This window comes from Triticum dicoccoides, chromosome 4B (genome assembly GCF_002162155.2).
Source record: "Triticum dicoccoides isolate Atlit2015 ecotype Zavitan chromosome 4B, WEW_v2.0, whole genome shotgun sequence".
In the NCBI taxonomy this organism is placed as follows: Eukaryota; Viridiplantae; Streptophyta; class Magnoliopsida; order Poales; family Poaceae; genus Triticum; species Triticum dicoccoides.
Window position 1 is genome coordinate 159947714 of NC_041387.1, and position 6140 is coordinate 159953853.

Genomic DNA, 6140 nt, shown 5'->3' on the forward strand with positions numbered 1-6140 from the left:
GGGCTAAAGAAAATACTGGACTTTTCCACGCTAACCAATTGTCCAGATGTCGCACAATATAAATCTAGTGCTGATTTTAGGGCCGCCGCATTCTGTTGGTTGGCTTTCATTAAGATCAATGAATCATCCGCAAAGAGAAGATTTGTAACTGACGGGGTGTCTCTACAAACTTTAACTCCTGATATTTTCCTATTCTCCTCAGCATGCAAGAGCAAAGCAGTCAACCCTTCTGTGCATAGCAGAAAGAGGTATGGTGATAGCGGGCCCCCTGCCTCAGCCCTCTAGTAGGCTGAAAACTCTCACTTTCCTCTGCATTAATCCTTACTTTGTATTCTACAGTTGTGACGCATTGCATAACCAAATTAACCCACTCTCGACGAAAGCCCAACTTCAACATAATCTCCTTCAAAAAATATCAGGTTCTCAACTTCAACATTGTGATGAATCAGTTGTTTCGCGAATGTCGTGCAAAGGGGTCTATCCCAGGTAGAGGTTTCTTTAATAATATCAGGTTCTCACCTATTAATATGGCTAGCTCAAGTGTTTATTCAATAACTTTGAGGTTACTGTAGATTGTGCATGTTCGGTATTTTCCGGATTTTCACGCGAGTCATGGTGGGAAGTCGAGACGTAAAAGGTAAAACTAGAGACGACGACTTCGAAAACCATAATGTGACTTTACTAGAGACGACGACTTCAAAAACCATAATGTGACTTTAAGTTCTAACATGGATTTTTGGTGTTCATCTTTGTTGTGATTAGTTTGATTTGATATACCGTTTTAACCATCAATAAACTTTGCTTTTTTTACTTAGGAAAATCAACATGAATCTCCGAGCAGAATCAAATGACATAAGAGTTACGAGATTTTGTTAATTTTGTAAAATTAAATTCATTGGAGTATATGCTTTCCTACATAGTCAAGGCGACTCGTCGCCCGCGGCCTCCCCGCTAGCTTCCCTGCACCGCGGCTGCTCCGTCCCCGGCCACGCCGGCCACCGTCTCCTCCTCCCCCTCCCCGCCCCGCGCGCCGGCTCTGGTGCTTCGGTGGGCTGACCTCATGAAGCAGGATGACGAGGCCCAGTCAGCAAGGCTGGGGGTTGGGCGCGAGGGTTTCCCCCGATGCTGCCACCCACACCGCGGCCGACGCCGGCGCCGGGAGGGAGCGGGCCAGGAGTGCCGCGACGCGAGAATGGGCGAGAAGCGGAGGGCCGGCGAACAGAACAACGCAATGAACGACCGAAATGGGGAGGTGCGCAGGTGGGGCTGGGAGCACGCGGGAGATGCGATCGGGCTACGAAGAGGGAAACAGGCCGACCCGGCGGAGGCAATAGCCGCTGAGGGAGTCCTGGATTAGGGGGTGTCCGGATGGCCGTACTATGACCTTTGGCCGGACTCCCGGACTATGAAGATACAAGATTGAAGACTTCGTCCCATGTCCGGATAGGACTTTCCTTGGCGTGGAAGGCAAGCTTGGCAATTCGATATGAAGATCTCCTCCCATTGTAACCGACTCTGTGTAACCCTAGCCCTCTCCGGTGTCTATATAAATCGGAGAGTTTTAGTTCGTAGGACGAACAACAATCATACCATAGGCTAGCTTCTAGGGTTTAGGCTCTCTGATCTCGTGGTAGATCAACTCTTGTACTACCCATATCATCAATATTAATCAAGTAGGGGTAGGGTTTTACCTCCATCGAGAGGGCCTGAACCTGGGTAAAAACATCGTGTCCCTTGTCTCCTGTTACCATCCACCTAGACGCACAGTTCGGGACCCCCTACCCGAGATCCGCCGGTTTTGACACCGACATTGGTGCTTTCATTGAGAGTTCCTCTGTGTCGTCAACTTTAGGCCCGATGGCTTCTTCGGTCATCAACCACGACGCGGTCCAGGGTGAGACTTTTCTCCCCGGACAGATCTTCGTATTCGGCGGCTTCGCACTGCGGGCCAACTCGCTTGGCCATCTGGAGCAGATCAAAAGCTACGCCCCTGGCCATCAGGTCAGATTTGGAAGCTTAAACTACACGGCCGACATCCGCGGGGACTTGATCTTCGACGGATTCGAGCCACGGCCGAGCGCGCCGCACTGTCACGATGGGCATGATCTAGCTCTGCTGCCGGACAGCGCCCAGAGCGCCGCTCAGGTGTCCGCTCTGACCCTTAGCTCGGAGCCGACCATGCCAGCCGGGGACGGACGGTTGGACGCCGCCCCAAGAGCCGCAATTTCTAGGGCGATCGAGCCGGATACCGGCCTAGTCCTTTGTGAGGCCTGTGACTCCAAGGTGCCGGACTCCTTTCCAGACTCCGAATCTCCCGCACCCCTTCCGATCGAACCCGATCGGGCTCCGATCATGGAGTTCACCGCCGCGGACGTCTTTCAGCACTCGCCCTTTGGCGACATCCTGAATTCACTAAAGTCTCTCTCTTTGTCAGGAGAGCCCTGGCCAGACTATGGTCAGCGAGGTTGGGATGCGGACGACAAAGAAATTCGAACCCCGCCCACCACCCACTTCATAGCCATTGTCGACGATCTAACCGACATGCTCGACTACGACTCCGAAGACATCGACGGTATGGACGCCGATGAAGGAGATAATCGAGAACCAGCGCCTATAGAGCACCGGACAATCACCTCATCACACAATGTATACATGGTGGACACACCTAAAAGAAGCAATGACGAGGATCAAAAGGGCGCAACCAGGGATCGTTCCCTCGAAAAACAATCAAAGCGGTGGCGTAAGCGCTGCGCCAAGCCCCACCTCGACAGAGACCCAGCCATAGAGCAGGGCGAATCAACGGAAGACGAACATGCCATCGAGCAACCGTCCAAACAGGGCGGACAAACCGAACAATCCGTCCCAGGCAAAGATAATAGTCCGGACGACCTCACGCCGGACAAGTCGCTGGAGCACCAGAACCTCCACCAAAGGCTCGTCGCCACTGCGCGTAGCCTGAAAAAGCATAAGAGGAAGCTCAAAACAGCGGAAGATGCACTCAGAATCAGATGGGGCAAAGTACTCAATACTGCACACAAGTACGGCAACAGTCATCACACAAAGAGCTATCCGAAGCGGAAATTACTACCGGAATTTGATGAAGAGGCCTTAGAGCCCCCACAGTCAAAAAACAAGGAAGCCACCAGGTCGGATAGATGACCCCATGATCGACCTCAAGCGACAAAGGGCGCTGCACTCAATACGGCACGCGACCCGCCCAAGGATTCACATCAAAAAACCGGTCCAACCAGATCCATCTACGGGCCAAGAAAGCAAGCTCCAGTGAGCAATGCAACGCAAAAAATATCCGAACATCATGGCACACTGTCAGGACCCCGACTCGATGTCACATCGATCTAGCTGGTAACGCCTCATATCACTTTGCGGCCTCACGCACGGTATCCCCACGGGTGTCGTCTTACCTTTTCCCGGGACCGTTTGCGCCTTTTGGCTCACGTATATGATAGTGTCGCTAGCATCCATATGATAAAGAGCCCGGGCTGACATGACTAGTCGTAAACCCAAAGTGGCACAGACTTACAGGGACAGGCATCCATGACCCAGCTTCGAACGTGTCGGTCATCAGCAAGTGGGTCCGGGCTGTAGCACTGGGCTAGCAGGACTTCGGTAAACCGGGCTGTAGCGGGCTAACAGGACTCCGGTACTCAAAGCGTGACATTTCCCCGAAGGGACAGACACAGGAACGAAGAAGGACACATGCCGGCCAGCCTAAGTGTTCCAGAGCAGTAGCAAGCTACCATGGCTCAGCTGTAACACTAGGAGACATTTCCCGGTAAGAGAGGCTACTAAAGATAAACAACTAGATAGTCAGATCCCACACATACCAAGCATTTCAATCATACACACAATATGCTCGATATGTGCAAATACAACGAAGCATCACAACATGACTCTATGACACAAGTACTTTATTTAAGGCTCAGTGAGCCATACATAACATACACAAAGGTACGGGTCTCATGACCCCACATACAAGTCATACAGTCATACAAACCAGCAGCGGAAGTAACTTGTCTGAGTACAGACAACTAGTAAAATAAAAGAGGCTTGGAAAGCCTAGCTATACTACGTGGTCCTTCACAAGCTCAGGGTCACCACCTGGTCTTTAGCCTACTCGTTGATGTCAACGTCTACATAGAACCCATCAGAAGGGGTTGCAGCGTCTTCTGTAAAAATGTAGATTATAGCAACATGAGTACAAAGGTACTCAGCAAGACTTACATCAGATCCTACATACATGCATAGTATCAAGAAGGGTTGGTGGAGTTATTGCAGCAAGCCAGCTTTGACTCTTGGCTAGGCTATCCTACGATACTCCAACTTGAAATGGTTTTGCGCACACGAGTCCACTACTCACCAATTCAATACACTACCGAGGATCCACCTCCGTCTTCCTACGGAAGAGCCATCCTCGGCACTCACACTTATCTTGAGGCTTTTAACAGTTTCCATTTACTTGTCTATGAACTGTATAGGCAACCAAGTAGTCCTTTACCGCGGACGCGGCTATTCGAATAGATTATGATAACCCTGCAGGGGTGTACTTCTTCATACATGTTTCCACCACTTAGCGTCTTCACACGACATGTGCTCGGCAGACTTCAAGCGAAAGCCGACGTGGGTGTAGACCACGACCTACCTAAACACTTAAGCCTCTAGTCCAGGTTTATCGCCTATTCAGGTTCCATCCGCAGGGAGTCCGGCCGAGGTTTCCCATACGGCCCCGAACGATGTGAACAGGGTTCCCGAGATACCTAACGGGTATTCGGTACACCCGGCCACGTACCTACCGCATCACAGCCCACCCCTACGGTCAGCGCTGTCCACGGCCTCCAGTAGGCTACAAACACCAGAAACTACTTGCAACTCCTGGACAGAGAGCTAGGGTGAATAAGAAGTCGAGCGGGGTCATATTTCAGGGCCCAATGCATGGTAGTAGCTGTATCTTAAATCACGCATACAGATCTCAGTGCTTAATGTCGGCTTCAATGAAACAACCCACCATGTACTCCTACATGGCCTCTCATCGATACCTTTACCAAATCGTGTTCACCACACCACTCTCATTACCGACATAACCATTTCACTCTAGCCCATCACCCAGATGAACCAGACCTGACACGACTCTAAGCATAGCAGGCATAGCAAGGTAGGAACAACACATACATATGGCTCAATCAACTCCTACACATGCTAGTGAGTTTCATCTAGTTACTGTGGCAATGACAGGTCATGCAGAGGAAATGGGTTCAACTACCGTAGCACACAGCAGTTTGAATCGCGTTGTCTTAATGCAGTAAAAGAGAGCAGGAGCGAGAACATGGGATTGTATCGATATGATCAAATGGTTGGTTGCTTGCCTGATGGTTCGATGCACTGATACGGTTCTTCGTTAGGGTAATCACGGTACTCCTTGGAGACAGAACCTGCCGCAGAGAGCACCGATACACAAACATTACCAAACAGTATGCAACAATATGATGCATGCATGAGACATGGCAAAATGAGTGTATTGGGCTAATGCAACTAAAACCAGAAGGGTTTGAACAAATTTGAATCAAGGATTCAAATTTCAAATTCAAATATGGCCTTTTAAAGTGCTTTTCCTTGTTCTGCTTTAAACATCAATTTAACTTGTTTGATCATGCATGAAAATAGTACAGATGGATAGATTGGATTTTTCTGATCATTTTTCATATATAATTTGTCCAATTTGGAGTTACAGAATAAAAGTTATGAATTTTTGAAGTTTAAATAATATTCTGGAATTTCCTGATTTAAATTAAATCCAGAAATTATAGTTATTGCGCCAGCATGACGTCAGCATGACGTCAGTGGTCAACTGCGGCTGGCTGGAGTCAAACCTGACGTGTGGGGCCCACACGTCAGTGACAGGGGGGTTAAACAGGGTTAAATTAATTCTAATTACTAATTAGTGGCGCTGGGGCCCACTGGTCACTGTCAGGGGTTAACTAACAGTGGTTAGCGCTAATCTAACCATCTGACCGACAGGGCCCACGCGTCAGTGACTCTCGGGGGTCAAACCCCAGGTCGGACAAGTCAAACCCCACCGGCGACATGACGCCGGCGAGGCCCGAGACGGCGGCGAAAGTGCTTTT